The following is a 21,462-nucleotide window of genomic DNA, read 5'->3' on the forward strand; positions in this document are numbered from 1 at the left end:
TGCTTTAGTGTTGCTAGAATTTAAGAACCTGGAAAATTTGTGTGTGGGGGGGTAGTATAAATCAAATTGTCTCTGTGAAGTCACTTCTCATTTATTGTAGACGTGCAGTTTTTGCCATGTGTGTTGGTTCTGAAAGCTGGCAGCCCCCTGACAAATTCCTTTAGCTTTACACCTACAAAGGAGTTGGTTCCTCTTCATCCTGGAGAAGAGTGACTAGTGGGGTGCCACAGGGTTCTGTCTTGGGCCCGGTCTTATTCAACATCTTTATCAACGACTTGGATGATGGACTCAAGGGCATCCTGATCAAATTTGCAGATGACACCAAACTGGGAGGGGTGGCTAACACCCCAGAGGACAGGATCACACTTCAAAACGACCTTGAAAGATTAGAGAACTGGGCCAAAACAAACAAGATGAACTTTAACAGGGAGAAATGTAAAGTATTGCACTTGGGCAAAAAAAATGAGAGGCACAAATACAAGATGGGTGACACCTGGCTTGAGAGCAGTACATGCGAAAAGGATCTAGGAGTCTTGGTTGACCACAAACTTGACATGAGCCAACAGTGTGACGCGGCAGCTAAAAAAGCCAATGCAATTCTGGGCTGCATCAATAGGAGTATAGCATCTAGATCAAGGGAAGTAATAGTGCCACTGTATTCTGCTCTGGTCAGACCTCACCTTGAGTACTGTGTCCAGTTCTGGGCACCGCAGTTCAAGAAGGACACTGACAAACTGGAACGTGTCCAGAGGAGGGCAACCAAAATGGTCAAAGGCCTGGAAACGATGCCTTATGAGGAATGGCTAAGGGAGCTGGGCATGTTTAGCCTGGAGAAGAGGAGGCTAAGGGGTGATATGATAGCCATGTTCAAATATATAAAAGGATGTCATATAGAGGAGGGAGAAAGGTTGTTTTCTGCTGCTCCAGAGAAGCGGACATGGAGCAATGGATCCAAACTACAAGAAAGAAGATTCCACCTAAACATTAGGAAGAACTTCCTGACAGTAAGAGCTGTTTGACAGTGGAATTTGCTGCCAAGGAGTGTGGTGGAGTCTCCTACTTTGGAGGTCTTTAAGCAGAGGCTTGACAACCATATGTCAGGAGTGCTCTGATGGTGTTTCCTGCTTGGCAGGGGGTTGGACTCGATGGCCCTTGTGGTCTATTCCAACTCTATGATTCTATGAAAGGAAACACAGAAACCAAGACTGAGGTTGAGTAAATATTGGGGCATGGTGGGGAGAGAGACTAACCAAGGTGGTTTACAAAAGAACATATTCATTATGGGGACGGTCCATTCAAAGGAAAGCAATTCTAACTGCCACTGATCCGTGCACTCTCACTGAATTTAGTTGGGCCTAATGCTTAACTTGGCTGGATCGTGCCCAGTGTTTCTCCTAGTGCACTGATGTTAGGGGAAAGCCCTTCATTTCAAAAGAGCATCTCTAGAACTTAGGCTGCAGATCATTTGGGTATGATAAAAGCAGCAAAGAAAACTGCCTTGAAAGAATCCCTTTGAAGCAGAAATCAAAACATGGATACTTCCAGAAATTAATTATGAATATTTGGGTACTAATGTGGCAACAGTATTCATACAGAAGATAATCCATTCACATGAAGAAGGGTGAGCAGAATATGGTTCTTTCCCTCCTCCCCCATCTGAACATGATCAAAGCCTTCCTGTGGGTTTGCCAAGTCAGTGGAAGCAGATGACAGTCAATAATGGAAAGAGGAGGTGGCATTTTTAAATACAGTGGCTGCACATGAAAAGTGTGATGAGCAGACAAAAGTGGTTTGCATTTATATCACATGAGCTGCAAAAACTTGATGCAACCCTGTGAATAACTTCAATAATATAAAGTTTCTAGAATGAACTCTAATGTATACAGTCGGGTCCTACCTATGTTCGCTCATCCCCCATTAAAATGTGAGGAGGCTGCATTGTCACTCAGCCACCAGCTACGCTTCCCAAGGCAATCTCTAGTTTCCTAGACAAAGGGGCTGAAGGAAGCAAAGTAAAAGGCTCACTCTTTCAGGCTCCACTCCCTCTGATCACCTCCATCGTTCCTGTAATAACACTGGGGTGGTGGTGGAGTCCCCTATTTCCCAATGAGAGCAGCACCCAGTGTCAGAAGAGGAAACAAATGTCATGTAGTTCTTTTGGTTTTGCTACCGCTTAACTTACTGTGATATTAACACTTTGAAATATGGAGTTGGATGCTGGAAGGGCCCAAAGGAGTGCAAAAGTGTCAGACTTTCCAAGTGTTGCTATTTTCCCCTGATTTATAGAAGGTCTCCCAGTTTCTCATTTGATCCCAGAATATCCTGCTTTTCCTTTGGATGTCCCTGTTTTAATTGGAGAAATGTTGGAGGGTATGGAGTTATCCAACCCCCCAAGCTGTCTGAAGGCAATCCTGTATAGGGAAGGATTTTTTTTTTAATGTTTAATGTTTTATTATGTTTTTATATATGTTGGAAGCTGCCCAGAGTGGCTAGGGAAACATAGTCAGATGGCCAGGGTATACAGTAAAATGGTCGTCATGGAATGGGACGTCCCTATTTTCATCGGATAAATGTTGGAGGGTATGAAGTGTCATCCTCTGCTGTTGCTAGGTGCTTCTCTAAAAAGGAAATGGGAGACCAACCCAGTAGTTTCTGCTTCATCTTAGGGGCCTCTGGGACCATTTCCCATTTTTCAACAAGAGCAATGTCCCACTGTCCTAGTCCCACTGCCTTTTCCAGACATTTGGGGGCTGTGCAGAGCTGGCTGGTTTCTGTGGGGGAGCAGAAACAGCCTAACTCCTCTCACTCTATTCAGCGATGGACATTGACAGATACCTAGAAATGCCAAACACTAATGCCAGGCCCAAGGTACACAGGCATGACATGAATCAAAAGAGTGATAATGACCATGCTCAGATCAAACTCTGACCTGGCAGGGTGAAATGTCGGGTAGAGCCAAAGGACAGACATTTTAATGGCTCATTTACCTATGCCGGAGTCACCGGAGTGGTGCCTGCATTCTGAGCTGTTCCCACTAGTGCCTCCTATAGCACCCATGAAAGGGCTCAGTAAATGCTCCCTCCAAAATCCATAGCACATGAATGACTGTTTCCTCTTCCTGATCAGCTCCTGCTAGCACTGACTCCCTCTGTCTGATATCAGACACATACCCTTAAACATACCCACCACCTTTTATTGGATGCCAGGATGGGCCTTTTCATCCCTAGAATGTTTGTGCCATGTGAAGAAGCCTAGAGCTTCAATTCTTCACTGCACCAGGGCTCTGCAGTGGAAGAGCAAAGGGGAGTGAAGTGGAAAGGTGGACATCTAGCAGGCAGGTGGCTCTCAATTTGCATTGACGCCAACCAATTGCAGGAGAGATCTTAAAAAGCTTTTCCACAGCACTGACAGTAATGTAAGAATGTCTTCGTTGCCATTGCAATGGGGAAGTGTCATCTGTCAGAACTGTTCTGTGTGGTGAATACCCAGCAAATTCTGGCTGCTTTCTCCTTCTAGCTAAGTTGTCATCTGCCTACTTTAACAATTTTCCGTGTGTACTGATCTTGCAGACAGAATTGCTTGTATATTTTTCTTGACACTTGAGCTGCGATTTGATTAGAGAATTAACAGTAACTCCAACCCAGCACCAGTAGGATGCTGTCCTCCGATTTTCATCTAATGGATAGGAAAGGAGAAGTAGACTTGCTGCAGGGAAGAGCTTACTCACTTAAAAAAATAAAAAACAAGGAAAGATGTATGATCTAGTGCTGTCAAGGGGAAATATGCAGCCTTCAAAAAATTAACAGAAATAAGAATGAATGTTACAACAGCAAAATGTTCGCAAAATGGCAGGAGGAATGGGAAAAGCTTAGCTTAGTTTAAAATTACTTTAACAAAGCTTACAATGTGGTAGGAATCAGGAATGTCCAGAACTAAGGGATGTCCAGAACTATTGTGCATCCATATTTCAAGCCACATTCAAGTGTTGTAAAAGTGTAGTCTCTAAAAAATGGAAGAACCTTCCTGAGAAAAGGAACATGAATTCTGTGCAACGGGTGAGTCAGAACTGCACATTTAATGTGTAAAACACAGCCTTCTAGTCTGGGCTTAGTTTCAAGAAGTATCGCCCACAAATTTGGTGTGTGTGGATGGATTGGTAGTAGCGCAGGAATGAGTATGTTACAAGTTTGACTGCATTTTGCCAGGTCAAAGCCACATGGTAGAACTTGGTTCTTCCTCTCTTTAAGCACTGATATTTCCTCAATGGGATGTACTCAAGGATGGCGCTTGTCAACTATCTTGATATATTTTGCAAGTTCTTTTCTTAATCTCCTCTATTATTTACAAATTTCATTTCATTTATGAATTGCTTCCCATCCTGAAGCAATTTACAATGTAAGCACATATATAAAAGTGTTGCACACATAAAAAAAAAGTTAACACAATTGTATATATGCAAACAATTAAAATTATGAATATAAAAACAGTTTAAAACAACAATAACACATGTATAAAATCATGCAAATCCATGACAGATACCAACTGGGCTTAGGATTTTAGAAGGCTTGTTGAAAGAGTAATTTCCTTAGCAGGTGCTAAAAAAATAATAGAGAAGGTGCTTGTCTGTTGTGCAAAGGGAAGGCGTTCCAAAGGAAAGAGCCCAATTCTGACATCATGCAGAACAGACCTTTCAGTAGGATGGTCTCTGCAGGATGCCCTCTCCTGCAGAATGCCATGTTTGACTGTCTATAGGGGACGCAGCCCCTTAGGTATCCTGGTCCCAAGCTGTATAGGGCTTTGTATACCAAAACTAGCCCCTTGACCTTGCCCAGTAGCTAGTTGACAGCCAATACAAATCTTGGAGCAGTGGGGTCAGAGGATGCTGCTATTCTGCTCCAGTGAGCAATGGAGCTCCCCACTTTGCCCTAGCTGCAGCTTCCAGGTCAACCTCAAACGGCAGCCCCACACAAAGCACATTGCAGCAATCCAACCTAGAGCTCAAGTTGCCTGCGGGTGGAGCTTAACAGGATCCCAGCAGCCTTTGCTTCCCACCCCCTTTCCTTTTCTCTCTGCTTCCTAGAACAAGCTGCAGCAAGACTCTCATCTGCAGGAAAAGCCAAATGAACTGGATCTCTCCAAAAATAGATTTTCATAGCCTGATTTTGCTAACCCAAAGATTGCATGATCTTTTTTTGCAAGGAAACCAAGTCCTTTCTTTTGAAGCATTTGGAATCATTTTATCTTTGTTTTACTGCCAACAGATGGAGACTTGTCTGCTGTAACTCCTGAAACTCTATGAGTAAAATCTTCACTTATTTGCAATACTAGGTGTTGGTGATTTATTCTAGCCTAAGTATTTTTGTGGAGAATGTTTGTTTAAAGGTGGATGAGGGCAGATGTAAATCTAACCAAGTTTTAATGTGCTTGGTAGCACTTGTCATTGTGCTTAATTCTGCTATAAGAGAGTAAAGAATCTCTCTTCCAAACCTCTCTCTCCAACAGCATCAGGGACAGGATGCTACCCAAGAGCACCCCACAGCACAACTGCCAGGGGGCCGAGAGATAACCACCCAACACTATTATTTGAAACTAACTCTGGAGACAGGACTTTAGTCACTGCAAAACAGTGTCCCCAATATCCGTCTTACACTGTTGGTTTGGGAGGCTACCCTAGTCGACTGGCGAAGCGCATCTTCCCAGTGTCTGAGGTGGGCTTGACCAGTTGTGCTGGGGGCGGGGCGGGGCGGGGCACAGAGGGCAATGTGAGGAGGGTGCAGCAGGGTAGGCAAGCACCCTTCCAATCTGCCCAATCCGACTGATGGGAAGGGCACATGCCTATTGCATCCTCCTGATGCCCTGGCAGCCCCACGCTAGCAAAGCAGCGCGGGGCTGGCAGGGGTGGTGTGAGGAGCAAAACGTGCCCTGGGAAAAACTGTGCCTGGGGCAATGGTCCCCTTCGCCCCTCCCATGCTGTGCCTTTGCCTTGGTCAATGGTATCAAAAACCTCTGAAAGACCAAGTAAGAATAGCAGGGTCATATTCTTCCTGTCCTCTCTACGAAGGCCATCTATCTGGGTGACCAAGGCCAATTCATTTCCATGACCAGGCTTGAATTCCTGTTGGAAGGGGTCCAGAGAACTAGTTTCATTGCAGCTGTTGCACTACAACCCTTCCAATCCCATGTCCTGGAAATGGGGTATTTGCGAGCCGGCAGTAGCAGTCACAAAGCTCTGGGTCCAGGGTTGGTTTTTTCAGGAGTGGTCAGATCACCACCCCTTACATATCATCTCTGTATATATGATGTCGTTGGACAAGATCAGGTGGAACCTGGAATTTGGGGCTGTTATTATACTGATGGCACCTATCTCTGTGATCCATTTCCTGTAGTCGCTGTCATGCACTCTATTTGTTCAGTGCCTGCTATTGTTGAGGAATGTGAGGCTAGAAAGCACAGGCAGCCTGGAATAAGAGGAAGAGAAAATGCCTAAGCCTTTCCTTAGCCTCCTGCTGGGTTAGGTGTTCTGAGGGCTCCTTGTGGGGAGCACTGTTGTCCAAATTGGTCCTGACTGTGATTGACAGGATTCTGAGCTTTCGTGATAACAGCCGCAGTGACATCCTCAAGTTGCAGTTTTGGAAAAAAAGGCATGCCGCTTCCAATTCTTGTTACACAGGATTTCTTCCCTCACTCCTCTTCATAGCTTGGAATGTTTGCCTTCTACAGCCCTTGCACCCAGATTTGCAAGGCATGCAAAGACAGAAAAGATTGGTTAGTTTGTGAGGAAGAAGGCTGTCAGAGCTTCATGCTAAATCTGGTGCCTGCTGGGGTAGTGATTTGTTACAATTTGCATGGAAAGGTCACAAGGGAGGATGACAACTTCCCTTGTTTCACCTAACTTCCAACACTCCCATTTTATTTTTTAAAGGAAACACATTGTAAGAGCTGCCTCACGAATTCCTGGCAGGAAATGTCAATGCGTTCTGTAAATTTTCAAAAATGATTATTACACACTAGTGGTTTTTGAACATCTAAAATACCTACTTTATACTGTGGTCAGGCCAGTCACAGGATACGATGTGCCTATGCAGCCAATCGCCTCTCCCAGCCCAAGCCCTGGTCTTTGATTAGCTCTCTGCTTGCTATATGGAACTGACTGGGATGCAGTTACAGTATTGTGTAACAGAAGCAGCAGCTTTTAGAACTGCCTCCGTTCAAGGCCGGCCCTACCATTCAGGCAGAGCGAGGCAGCTTCAGGTGGTGGATGCTGAGTGGCAGGGAGTGGCAAGAGGGGCCACCCGGGCTATCCTATGCTGCCTATGCTAGTCTGCTGCTCTCAGGTGCAGTGGAGGACCCTAGTGGAGGACCCTGTCATGTCAACAGCATTGAAGTAAGATTCATCTGTCAGTGCACTCAGTTTCTGTATGTGGAATTTGGGGAGGTTTTTTTTTCTATCTTGCCCCTTGCTGCAAGCAGCAAAGTGTCTTGGAGCAGCCCTAGGCCTTTTAAGAATAAATACATCGGATGGATTATGTGCACGCCACCTTTGAGAGACCATTCTTCCAACTGCTTTGCAAAGCTGTGCTGAATGTGCAACATCAGTGTGGGATAAGCTCATGCATGGCATCTGAATGCATCTGCAAATACGGATTTTAAGATGCAAGACATAAAATAAGGTTCATATTGCTTCTGACCTTTGGCAAGGTCTTGGAAGTGTGTGAACAGTTAATCACTGACCATTCTGAATAATAAAGGTTAAGATGTGGTAGCTAATAGGTTTAATTGGACAGATGAGGGATTGGAAGGGACAGTAGAATATTTATCTCCATTTGTAAAGGAAACAGATTCTTGTCCATTTTAATCCAAAACACTAAGCCGGTGAATTCTGTGTTGAATTATTTTGTGCAATCCCACTGAAATCAATGAGTTTAAGATAGGGCAGTGAAAGATCTTGGTGGAATCCAGCATTCAGAGACGTGTGACACAAAAAATACTGACGCACTTTAACTGCCTTCTGCACAAAGCACATGTGAGCGTATTGTGACTGGGCAGAGAATTGTTTCCTTGGGCTTGCCTTAGCTATAATTAAATTGAGGGAGGAGGGGAGAAGCCCTTTCAAGTGGAGAACAACAATACAGCTCCTAGGGCAGAAAGTCAGCTAATTCACTGACCTTGATCTCACATCCATGCGCACTCCTGTCTCTGTGTGTTTCCAATGTAGATGGAGCAATCCTCTGACTAATTCTCCGTCTCTATTGTGGGGCTTCTGCTGCTGCTGAGCTCATGTTGTTGATCTTGTTTTACAGCAGTCCTGCCTGTTGTGCAGAGAACAGAATGTTCTCTTCTGTGAACTGAGGTTGAACTTATCCAGCCCACTTTGTCTCAGGAACCACACACTTATAGGGGAAAGAGAGGAGAGAGATTGGTTTTGTTTTTAATTTTAAAAAGTCATAGGATTTGGTTTCATTTGAGCTATTTAGGATTTTGTTTCCTGTTTATATGAAAACACAAACACTTAAAAATCTGAGCAAACATGCTTTTAAAGGACAAACTGTTAATGTAACCCTAGCTGCTTCACAGAAATGGAATAAGGATTCTTGGATTGTTTCTTTTCGTATCAAGGCAGAGCTGAGCATTGCAAATTTGTTTTCCTTTCCTACATTTCTCCTATTGGATTGCATGCTTCCCTTCCAAAGCTGGGATTTCAAACTAAACTCACATTCAGGAGTAAACGGGTAGAGCAGGGAGCCTAACCTCTGTTTAAGCCCTATTGAGTGCAGTGACAGCAAAACTGGGATACAGAGATTCAGAACATCATCCTGCTTATTTTGGGTTCATCAAAACAATGTATGACTTTAAGAAGTGGTTTGCAGTGCAGGCGATTTCTTTGGCTGGCTTATCCATATTGTGAAAAAAACAGTGTGCACTGCAGAAGAGCAATGTTATCATCCATTTGCTGCTCTAGCAAGTTGCTAGGGAAGCATCAGAATTTCACAGGAGCACTGGAGTCCAAAAGATGCACCTCCAAAAGCTGGCATATTTTGCATTATATTGTGACCAAAAGGATACTTCAGTATCACATATTAAAGAGTTTTTCATTTTGAATAAGAAACTTTATTATTATGGTCATTTTTCATAAAGAATGGTTATTGAAATTTGCATATGAAATGCAGTAAGAATAATGAATGTAAAAAATAAAAACAGAAAAATAAAATGAGAGGGGAAAACCAGGTTAAAACTGAGAATGCAGTGCTACGTACATTTATCACATACAAGAAGAAAAAGGTGAGTCAAATTAGTTCTGGGTAAAGCCTCTCAACATATTTATCTATGGAGCAAGGGGTGTATTGGGCTGTGCAAACTAGTTAGCACAAGAGAAAAACTTATACCAAGTCAAATAAAAGTAGTCTATTTTTGATGAACTATTAAGGACTCTCCGTTTGTGCGCCAGGTGTTCTGGCAGTGCAATATCCCATACTTTCGCAGGCCACTCCTCTCAGGAAGGCGGTGAATTGGATTTCCAATGGGAAGCCACTGGCATTCTGGCTGCAGTAAGTAGCATAAACGCAAGAGATTTGCGCATGATGGGTGAGTTGGTACCAGGCTGCAAGGACAGGAGCACCAGGGCTGGGTCTGGAGACAGTACCTGAGAGGTGATGGTGGAAATAGTATCAAAAATTTGGGTCCAGAATCTCTGAACTGAAGCAATCCCACCACATATGAAGCAATGTTCCAGTGTGACCACAACCCCAACAACATAAATTAAAGCAAACGTTGCCATTTCTGGATAAGCGCAGTGTAATCCCTTTTTCAAAAAAAAATTTTTATTAGTTTTCCATTTAACAATCCAATCATATCACATTAATTACTCCAAATTAAACCAATACATATCATAAAAATCCAAATATTTTGCCGAATTTTAAATTTTTGTTGGGGGTACCCATGCTTCGAGTTCAGAAAGGGTCCAATCATCTCATATTTCTGCTGCTTTAATATTTCACAAGTCCCATCTTCCACTCTTCTTGTTATCATTTTTCTTCTTAATAACCTCTGAGTTGTTTCTACAAGTGAGATGAAGCAAACAATATGTTTCTGTGTGGGCTTACACGTTGATCCAAAAGTCTTATTCGCGCGGCAGGCGCCATTTCGGCAGTTCCGATGAAATAAAGTCTAAGCGTTTGCTCATTAATTTTCCCAGACCAGTTGCTCCATAAATCAGTCTTTCCAGGGGGGATATTGCCAAATAGACATATAACCCAAACAAGATAGCAGAACAGTGGCTCACCTCCCCCTTTGACTGTAAATCTCACAACAAAGTCTGTCTCGTAATGGCGGATCCCGATTTATGACTGCGTCAACAAAAAAGCCTTTTGTTTCCTTTCCAAATCTTCCACAAAGCAAAGCCTTTAATTAATCTTTGTTTCCACACAGTTTATTTTCCAGTCTCACTTGCTATAAATCATTGTGACGGTTCTTCTAGGGGAGGGGTTGTTAGGTAAAACATATTGAAAAAGAAGAAGTCCCCCCCCCTTCCGTTCCGTTTCAACATACCGACATAGCTGTGATTCTCTGCTGTAGTCTTCTGTTCAATCCATCCCATCACTCTTAACTTCTCAGCGGTAGATTTGATTAGCAGATAAAACACCCTTTCCTTCGCTCGAAACTTTTTACATCCAATTATTTTATCTTAAGCAATGCAACTAGGTCGCACTCAGAAGCAGCGTCCGGAGATCCAGAATCTCACTTGAGGGCTTTCCGTCCAGTGCCCCCACCCTCTCCTTCTTTTGAACTCGGGGGTGATTTATTGGCAACCGTGGACGAGGCTGTGTCTCCCCATCCCCTGGGGAGACCCTGGAAGGCTGATTTACTCCCATCATCAGCCCCTTAATTACCTCGTGTGAGCCGGAGAGATGGTATTGTCGGCCATCTTCCAAGGCGCCCCTAGCGACCCCCTCGATAAGCGGAGTGTAATCCAATGTCATCTTAACACTGTTTTCAGCATGCGTTCCTGTATTCTTACAGAAATCGTTTCAAGTGGGGGTTTAGACCACATCACTTCCTGTACTTATTTCCCCATCCGTAGATTCAGATCATTCTCCCACACTAATTGTAGCCCTGAAGAAGAGGCTGATTCTATGCTAAGTAGAATTCTATATATATTGGAAGCCAGTTGCCAACTTTGCTGCCACATACACCACGACAACACCATTACTGGCCGCAACAAATCAAACATACCATCTCATGCCTATTTAATTGCTCATCTTCTAACATTGTGTATGCCATCAAATGCCAACAGTGCCCTTCAGCTCTCTATATTGGACAAACAGGCTAAACCCTATGCCAAAGGATAAATGGACATAAATCTGATATGAGGAATCACAAGACAGTGAAACCAGTAGGAGAACACTTCAATCTCCCAGGACATTCTATTTTTTTTAAATAAATATTTATTAAGAATTTTCCATTTTAAAAAGCGAAAAAGAAAAAACAAAAAGAAAAATTAAAAACATATACAGTTTGCAGTCCTTATTTTCTATAACATATTTCCCTGACTTCCCCACACCTCCCCTTCTTATATTCCAATTGAAATTGTAAATTCAACAAGTTCTTATCCCCAGTTTTTAACCTTTTCATACTTAATTCATTTAAAAACAATAACAAAAAAAACCAATTTTACCTTATAAACCTCCAAATTTAAACCTCAATACTCATTCTTAAATCCTTTTTTCTAAAGTCGACCCAAATTCCCTTCCACAAATTCCCCACTTTTCATACTGATAACAAAACAAAATAAAAAGAAGAAAAACAAATTATAATTATACACCCTTTGGATCCCCAAACACCACCCCATCCCCTTTCCCGGTTTCAATCCCCAACAAATGTCCATCAGTCTTAATCTGCTATCAGCCTGGAGATCTCACATCCAAGGCCCTTAATTGTCTCTCAGTTCCTCTCTGCTGGTTTTTTTTGATAGTCCTTAATATTAAACACCAGATCTCGGAGATGCTCTATTCCGATGGGGACAATGCTTCCTCCAGCCAGACCACCATACTTAAAAGTGGAGCCCAAATCTTGTTTCTTGCTCCTTTCAAGTCCAAATGTTCCCAAAGCTCCAGCTTTCACCTTAATCAAATTTGTAATCCTTAGATCTTCAGATCTCCACATATAGAGATCCCTCCATTCTTCATTCTCGAATTTGGACCAGATTTTCATCATCCAATTCTTGTTTTCCTTTGTAGCCATCATGTCAGGACTCTGGCTCTCCTTTGTCATCTGCAACACCACATCTCCTCCTTCCCTTTCCTCAAAAACATGTGTCTCTTTCTCCACACTCTCAAAGTTCTCAACTTTCTCCTCTTGTCCAGCTGCATGAGCTTCCCAGATCAAATCCTTATCAAATTCAATGCACTTGTTTACTGTTAAGTCCAGGGTTGCAACATTAGTAGCCAAAACATCAATTTGGCCTTGTAACTTTCCCAAGAGAAAGAAAATTCTGTCCAATTTAGCTTGAGTTTTCCCTCCTTCAGCCATTCTTGTAATGTCCCAAAACCCCCTCTAGAGGGATTTTGGTTACTTAGTATTCCTTCCAGCTCAAATCCAAAAATCAAGTTAGTTTGTAACGGTTCTTCCTTATTTTCAACAAGGTATAACCAAATTGTAACGAATATAACCAGCAGAGACAAAGTTCGCTTTTTCCGTCTTGACAGCTAGTTTGACAGCTGTCAAGCTCTTTAGTATCTCTCCAACAGGCTTTCTCGCGGATCACTCCCGGGTCCGGGGGGGGTGACACTTCAGCTCCAAAAATTAACTCTTATCCTCCAGTAAAAATTACTTAAACTGCCAAATCGTGAAATTAATATATTTTGCCCAATAAGAAAGAAAAAATCCTCTCGACCTTAGTTAGTTAGTCAGTCCTTGCTTTAGATTATTTATTGGACGGGGAGACGGACTTCCTGTTTACGCCTTCCCCGATCGTACCCAATTCAAAAATAATAATAAAAAAAATTCCTTTAAAAATCCAATTTCCGTACTACTCACGGGTTACTGCTTTAAAGTCCAATTGTTCACAAGAAGAAGTCAGCGCTCTCCGACCATGGCATGTGGCTTCACTCCGTAGGAGAAGCAGTCGACTCACAGCACTGCACCGCTCACCGAGTCTCCCGTTCAGAAGCCTTTAAAAAGGCTCCTTCACGGGTCGGGGGGCGCAAATGGTGCCCGCCGAGTCACCAGGTTCACAGGCTTCACCGCCTGTGATTTTTAAGGGTCCCCGCGTCGCCGCAGCGGCAAGACCCGATCCTGCGGAGCCGATTCCCTCCGGAGCTCAGAGGGAATCCGCCATTAGTCGATCGCGCTAACCCGGAAGTCTCTCCCAGGACATTCTAAACAAGATCTCAAAGTAGCTGTCTTATTACAAAAGAATTTCAGAAATAGAGTGGAAAGAGAAGTTGCTGAATTGCAACTTATTACCTGTGATGGCCTGGGAATCAGATTCAAAGGCTGAACCTGAGGATTCCTAGCCTGCACAGGAGTCCCCGCCTCCAGGGCCGGCTGAGCCGGGGCTGGGGCTTGAACCTGAAGGGCCCTCACCTGTGCCGGATCCTCAGGAGCAGACACCAGCTGAATCTGCTCTGGCTCCAGAGGTGATCGAGGACCCATTGCCTGAGGTGCGCCTCGAGGACCCATTGCCTGAGGTGCGAGAGCCAGTGTGGTGTAGTGGTTAAGAGCGGTAGTCACGTAATCTGGGAAACCGGGTTCGTGTCTCCGCTCCTCCACATGCAGCTGCTGGGTGACCTTGGGCCAGTCACACTTCTTTGAAGTCTCTCAGCCCCACTCACCTCACAGAGTGTTTGTTGTGGGGGAGGAAGGGAAAGGAGAATGTTAGCCGCTTTGAGACTCCTGAAGGGGAGTGAAAGGCGGGATATCAAATCCAAACTCCTCCTCCTCTTCTTCTTCTTCTTCTTCTTCTTCTTCTTCTTCTTCTTCTCTCAGCCCTGTCAGAGGAAGGTGAGGTTGCCTCTGGGTCCAGTAACCCTCCAGCCTCTCCTGAGCTGCAGAGGCTCAGGGCTGAGAGGTGGAGGGAACTAAGTACTCTCAGGAGGAGTGCTCGCCTTAAGGCAAGGAGAGGTGAGTCACCTGTGGGCCGGGACTGCCCTAGGCCTCAGAGGAGATAAAGGCCAGTCAGCCCAGTCCCAGGTTGCGGGAGCAACATCGTTGGAAACCTGTTCCTGCCAGCACTCTGACCTGCTCTCCCTGAGTTCCTGACCACGCCCGGCCCCTTGCCTTGGACCCCGCTTCGCCCTCAACTGACAGCCTCCAGACGCTTGACCCAGGACCGGACTCAGAACACGCCGCACGGTAACCCCCCCCCCCCGGGACCAGCACATTACCAAACTTAAAACCATGGAGAGATCTTGTCTGAATAGAGACATTGGATTCTTATCTCATTATACATGATAAAGCTATTTTTAGCTATCTCACCCCTTGCTTTTTCCTGTAAGACCAGTTGCAGTCGTTAACAGTAGTCAAGTTTAACCACACCTACCAGCCTGTCAGGAAAAAGCAGCAATGCGAAAGCCAGCTGCAGGTGTCTGGAATGCAAAACAGGATGTTGATGTCTGGAACTGTACTATTGGGAAAAAGGGGCAGTCTATTCTCTGTACTGAGCACCGGATGTTAGCTCAGAGTGTCATCTGACCTGTACTGGAAGTACAGGGGTGGAGGCATAGGCGCCGACTCCATGGGGCTTGAGGGGGCCCGAGCCCCCTCAAAAATTCGTTTGGGGGGCTCCGCCCCCCAATAATCTCCGGCGCCCCTCCAGCAGAGCGCCATCGCCGCCCCTCCCCCAGCCCAAAATGCACAGGATCGGGCTGCATGCCTCCTGCCCTCCCTCCCGAGCAAAAGCTCCACCCAATTTCCGCTCCGGAGCTGATTAATAGGCGCAGCATGCTCTCCCCTATTCGCTCACGAGGAGGCGGCGCCACTTTATTTGCATATTCATGAGCTTATTTATTATTCATGAGCTTTCCTGGGCCCCCCCAATATTTTTTATAAGTCCGCGTCCGTGGGTGGAGGTGTGACTCTACTGCTGGAGTCTGGAGAGTGCAGACACATTTCTCTGTACTCCTGGAATGACAGGAATAAAGACATGTAAATAGACTCCTGTCTGTCTCTTTTCCCCTCCCTGGGGGAAAGCAGGGAGGAGGGAGGAGGGTGTGTTCTTCTCACGTTTGAGGAGGATCGCTGATTTGTGACCTTGCCTGTATCCTGCTGGCAGACGCAGACGGGAAGGTCAACAAGGATCTCAGCCGATTGCCTGGAGTGAGGCCAGTTACCTCTGACTGCGGCTGAGAATACTGACACAGCCAATCACCACCCTTCTGAGTAATACCTCTCCCCACCCTCTCACTGTATATAAGGGTCTGGTGACTTCTGTTTCAGTGTATCTGAAGAAGTGTGCATGCAGACGAAAGCTCATACCAATAACTAACTTAGTTGGTCTCTAAGGTCCTACTGGAAGGAATTTTTTTATTTTGTTTCGACTATGGCAGACCAACACGGCTTTGTTGTTGTTGTTTAGTTGTTTAGTCATATCCGACTCTTCATGACCTCGTGAACCAGAGCACACCAGGCAATCTTGTCTTCCACTGCCTCCCACAGTTTGGTCAAACTCATGTTCGTAGGTTCAAGAACACTGTCCAACCATCGCGTCCTCTGTCGTCCCCTTCTCCTTGTGCCCTCAATCTTTCCTAACATCAGGGTCTTTTCCAGGGAGTTTTCTCTTCTCATGAGGTGGCCAAAGTATTGGAGCCTCGGCTTCAGGATCTGTCCTTCTAGTGAGCACTCAGGGCTGATTTCCTTAAGAATGGATAGGTTTGATCTTCTTGCAGTCCATGGGACTCTCAAGAGTCTCCTCCAGCACCATAATTCAAAGCATCAATTCTTCGGCGATCAGCCTTCTTTATGGTCCAGCTCTCACTTCCATACATCACTACTGGGAAAACCATAGCTTTAACTATATGGACCTTTGTTGGCAAGGTGATGTCTCTGCTTTTTAAGATGCTGTCTAGGTTTGCCATCGCCTTTCTCCCAAGGAGCAGGTGTCTTTTAATTTCGTGACTGCTGTCACCATCTGCAGTGATCATGGAGCCCAAGAAAGTAAAATCTCTCACTGCCTCCACTTCTTCCCCTTCTATTTGCCAGGAGGTGATGGGCCCAGTGGCCATGATCTTCGTTTTTTTGATGTTGAGCTTCAGACCATATTTTGCCCTCTCCTCTTTCACCCTCATTAAAAGGTTCTTTAATTCCTCCTCACTTTCTGCCATCAAGGTTGTGTCATCTGCATATCTGAGGTGGTTGATATTTCTTCCGGCAATCTTAATTCCGGCTTGGGATTCATCCAGCCCAGCCTTTCGCATGATGAATTCTGCATATAAGTTAAATAAGCAGGGAGACAATATACAGCCTTGTCATACTTCTTTCCCAATTTTGAACCGATCAGTTATTCCATACCCAGTTATAACTGTAGCTTCTTGTACCACATAGAGATTTCTCAGGAGACAGATGAGGTGATCAGGCACTCCCATTTCTTTAAGAACTTGCCATAGTTTGCTGTGGTCGACACAGTCAAAGGCATGGTCAATGAAGCAGAAGTAGATGTCTTTCTGGAACTTTCTAGCTTTCTCACTGGCAAGCCACTCCAGTATCCCTGCCAAGAAAACTCCATGGACAAAGACAACAGACCAACACGGCTACCTACCTGTAACTATAACTATGTATCTCCTTGTACATAAGAATTATTCACATAATTATACTGTTATTCACATAATTATACTGTTATTATGAGAATTATTGCTAAACATATGTATTGTTGGGCCTACAATAATCTATATTTTTAGGATCTGGAGTTCTTTGTTCTTTTTTGCTTCCCTGTTTTATAATGTATTTCAAGAAAAGGATAAAATATCTTTAGGACATGAGTCTGACTTGAATCACTCCTCCCCCAAGACTGCTGCTAACATTTAGAAAAACAAACCTGTAGGAGATCCTGTGCATGGTCTGCCATGTCATGTCTAGTTTGGCCCTTGTCCTCTATTTTTAGCTGCTGTGTCATGCTTGTGCAAACCATGTCCTCAAAGAGTTTCCTCTTCAGCTATTGCAAACTAGCAAGTGGTGTCATCTTTAAGCTCCAGCATCAATACTTTCCCCTGGCATGAATTCTTATTTGTGGGTGAACACATACATATTTCTGTAATTTTCAATTGTTCATTTTAACGGTCATTTGTCATTTCCTTTTAAATATACAGGTTATGGTTATAATGTTCACAACTCTGCATGCACCTGGACCTTAGCTTTTGGACCATGTATTTTCATGGTTACAAACTTGTTGTGTGGTAGAATTCTTAGGAAATTAATGCATGAAGAGGAAAACACCGTTTTAACTGGATCAACAATGTCAAGAACTTTGCCTTTCAGCGATAGATCACTAACTCTGATTTAGTTTTATATTTAGTTGTGATTTCCTGCCATAAAAACATTGCTGTTTTGTTTTGGGTTTTAAGTTCCCTTATCCTTATACGAATGTTATGTTGCTTTCATGGAAAAATTCTGCCTTCAATAAATTATAGACTGTGTCCAGCTAACTTGTTCCATTAGCACAAGGATTTCTGTTTGTGCTATGGACCTTCTCTCCTTTCTTACACCTTTGCCACTCCAAAACTTGCTCTGGTTCACCCCTACCCTCCAGAGCATATTAGGCGAAGGTGTGGGGCACACATAGGGAGTGTGCTGGGAAGTTCTTTGCACAAGCAAAAAATCATTGCGCTGATTTCATGAATTAGTTGGATACCAACCTACGTGGGCTTTTTAAAATGTGTTTAAATAAAGTGTGTGTTTTAAAGAGCTGGAAAATAATAGATGACTAAGTCTTATGGCAAAGTCTTTTGACTTGCAGAATGGGTGCTTTTTATATGACACCTACATGCTTGTCATAACCACCTCTTGCCATATGTCTATTTTTGTTTATGCCACATCTCGGCCTTTCTGTTCTCTCCTTTCTTGGCATCTATTGACACATGCACTCAGTGAGGGTGTTTATGCACTGGCAGGTTATCAGGGATTTAGCACATGTCCATGATCTGTCTACAGGATGCTTCTCTTGACTAATTCCTAAGTAAGATTTACTGGATCAGGCCCAGGAAGTTGTCTCAGAAACACATGGTGTTGCTTGGGATGTTCTTTGACTTACCAATGCCAGATGTTTGCATTTTCACCCACTCTGCTTTGTTAATGGGCATTTAATGCTTCGGGGCATTTATGTAATTGTCGAATTCTGTATTTTTTGCTTTTCATTTCCATCTGGCGTTACTCTCTGGGAGTGTGCTGCTGTACTCAGGTCCTCCTGGTGACTTCTCATAGGCATCTGGTTGGCTACTGTGAGACCACAAGGCTGGATTAGATAAGTCTTTGGCAGGATGTTTTTCTGTGGTCACTCCTCATCATTCTCCCCCTTACAGCCCCATGTAGATATATGCCTGACAACTTCAGATAACACTTCATGAAGCGTCAAAGTGCATTTTAATTTACGAAAGCTTATGCTGTAATAATCCACTTGTTAGTGTTGAAGGTGCCACACAATTGTCATTTTTGTTGCAACAGGCCACCCCAGCTACCCCTCAGGACCTTCCGGCTTGAATCTCTCAAACCTGCATTGGCCCCTTCTCCATCTGCTTGATGGGTACAGTGTGCGGCTTTGAGTCTGAATAGACTCAACATATTTCTCAGAGCACACCGAACATCTGGATAGCACACAAATAAATCTTCACAATCTAGCTGAATGTTTACTCAGAAGTAAATCTCATTGTGTTCAATGGAGTTTACTCTCCAGGGATTGTTTAGGGACAGCAGCCTAAATGACAGGAACAATACATTCAGACAATCTGAACTCAAAATCTACCTGAGATTAGAAGCCACACACCCTTGAACAAACTAAGCAATCTACCGTATTTTTCGCACCATAGGACGCACCGGACAATAGGACGCACTTTGTTTTAGAGGGGGGAGAACAAGAAAAAAAAATCTCCCCCTCTCTGCCCAGCGCCCCTTCAGTGAAGCGGCAGGAGGCGCTGCACAGAGAGGGGGAGAACTTTCCCCCTCTTGTTTTCCCGCTCTAAAACAAGGTGCTGTTTAAGGTGCGTTCAGGCGGCTACCTTGGAAGCCTAGAGAGCGAGAGGGGTCGGTGTGCACTGCCCCCTCTCGTTCTCCAGGCTTCAGGCTCCTTTCGACCTGCTCTTTGGGGCTGGCGGGGGGAAGCCCACCACCAGCCCCAAAGAGCAGGTCAGGGAGCAGCGGAAAGGCGCAGCGGAGAGGCTCCTGCCATAGCCGCGCGTCACCTCTCCAGCTGGGAGAGAGTCGCGGGGGGCTGCTTTAGCCCCGCGCGCGCTCTCCCGGCTGGAGAGGTGATGCGCGGCTATGGCAGGAGCGTCAATAGCCGCGTGTCACCTCTCCAGCCGGGAGAGGGTCGCGGGGGCTGCTTTAGCCCCCCGCGCGCACTCTCCCGGCTGGAGAGGTGACACGGGGCTGTAGAGGTTCCTGCCATAGCTGTGCGTCACCTCTCCAGCCGGGAGAGGGTCGCGGGGCTATGGCGTCTTCGCTCCATAGGACGCACACACATTTCCCCTTCATTTTTGAAGGGGAAAAAGTGCGTCTTATAGAACGAAAAATACGGTACATTCTTTCCAGCCCAGTCTATACTTCTTAGAAGCTACACACAGAGAAATGTAGATCTATGCTGATAATGGATCTGAGGAATTACACTCAAAGTGGTGCTGTTTATACTATCTACTCACAATCAGTAAATATGACAACAATGAACACTATTTACTCAGATACATAAACTATATTTTAATGGATGAAGGCAGGAGCAAGGGTTTCCAGGCCAGCTGGCATGAGAGGACTCTGCCAGTCTTCGTTTAATATAATATATTTGTTTAAGTGCTTAAATTGTAAACCACCTTGGCAGAAAGGCGGTACTGTATATAAATCCCATCAGTAAAATGCCCTTAGTTGGTCCATTTCATGTTTCCCACAGTAGGAAACACAACACGTAGGCTAATAGTTAGTGGAGAACAGTCTTCATCAGCTGGAAATAAGATACAAGGCATACAACCAATGAATGATAACAAAATAGTTGTATGCCTTATATCTTATTTCCAGCTGGTGAAGTCTATTACAAAACAGTAGTATCATTCCGGAGACACTGTACTTTTGAGGCTTTTGAGACGTCTTCCGTTGAAACTTTTGAAAGGCTATTGAGAGACTTTACAGTGGAACCTCATGTTATGGACAGGATCTGTTCTGGAGGCCCGTCCATAACACGGAACCGACGCAAGCCAAAGTGCCATGTCTGCGCATGCGTGAGCGGTGAAACCTGGAAGTAACCCATTTCGGTACTTCCGGGTTGCCGTGGGACAAAACACGAAAACACGTAACCTGAAGCGGACGCAACATGAGGTATGACTTTGCTTTTGAAACTTTTGAGACGTCTTCTGTTGAAACTTTTGAGAGACTATTGTGAGACTGTCCTTAGACATCTGTTTTGAACACACGGCTTGACGGTCCACTCTACTACTCTGTTATATTGCACATATGAGCTTTGATTGGCTTATTCCTATAATTTGAATGATATCATTATTCTATTATATATTCTCCACTAACTTTTAGCCTACGTGTTGTGTTTGTATTGTTGTGATTGGTTCTTATTGAAACACAGGGGTTTGTTTTTGGTTCCCACAGTAGAAAAGTTAAACTGTACAAATTTCTATAAAACTCCTGCAAAGGATTAACCCCTTTAACAATACCAGCTTCATTTGCAGCAGTGACTTGTTTTAACTTGTCAGCTCCCTCATAATATAATTGCTGAGTATCCATGTGTAGCTGGTTGAGATTCTTATGGCTTAATTTTCAAAGTTGGTTGAGTTCACAGATGCTTCCAACAGGCAACTTTTACAAGCTGTTTTTATTTATTTATTTATTTAGGGAGACGGGTTGCATATATTTCTGTGGTTCTTTCATTGGGAAATATATCTCAAGTCCATCAAAGTAGATTTTTGACATTTGTGTTTTAAAAACATCTTCACAATCCACCAGATAATTGACCGTTTTCAAGTTGGTGCTAATATATGAAACACTTCATGCTGTCTAATACTGAGGAAAGGACTCTGCCCCCTGATTTCAGCTAATTTGACCAATGTTTGACAGTGCAACCAAATTTCTTGAACTTTTACCAATAATGCAGTATAATTCTGATGCCCCCCAGCCACAGAATGTCATACATGACTGGCTTTGAAATGGTGCTGGCTGTCGTACCCCTGCTGACCCCCCGTGGTGTTCTGCTGCCTCCTCTCAAATGCAGCCTTTTATATCCATAGGAAATGGACCCAACGGACACTTAAGGTGACCTGTGCTTATAAC

At 44.3% G+C, this 21,462-nt stretch overlaps 1 long non-coding RNA gene across 2 annotated transcripts in view; it reads right to left on the reverse strand.

Moving 5' to 3' along the window:
- Positions 1-75: 75 nt before the first annotated feature.
- LOC308597857 overlaps positions 76-21,462 on the reverse strand; it is a 30,064-nt gene continuing 8,677 nt past the window's right edge. Inside the window, exons 2-3 of one of the 2 annotated variants that reach the window (XR_014013215.1) lie at positions 8,166-8,390; positions 76-172 (exon numbers count right to left, since the gene is read on the reverse strand). This is a non-coding gene — a long non-coding RNA (uncharacterized lncRNA). Of the gene's footprint in view, positions 173-2,006; positions 6,819-8,165; positions 8,391-21,462 lie in introns of those variants that run through there. The other variant, XR_014013216.1, reaches the window with a different exon arrangement.

Source organism: Podarcis bocagei (genome assembly GCF_964188305.1).
Source record: "Podarcis bocagei genome assembly, chromosome: 11".
Classification (NCBI taxonomy): Eukaryota; Metazoa; Chordata; class Lepidosauria; order Squamata; family Lacertidae; genus Podarcis; species Podarcis bocagei.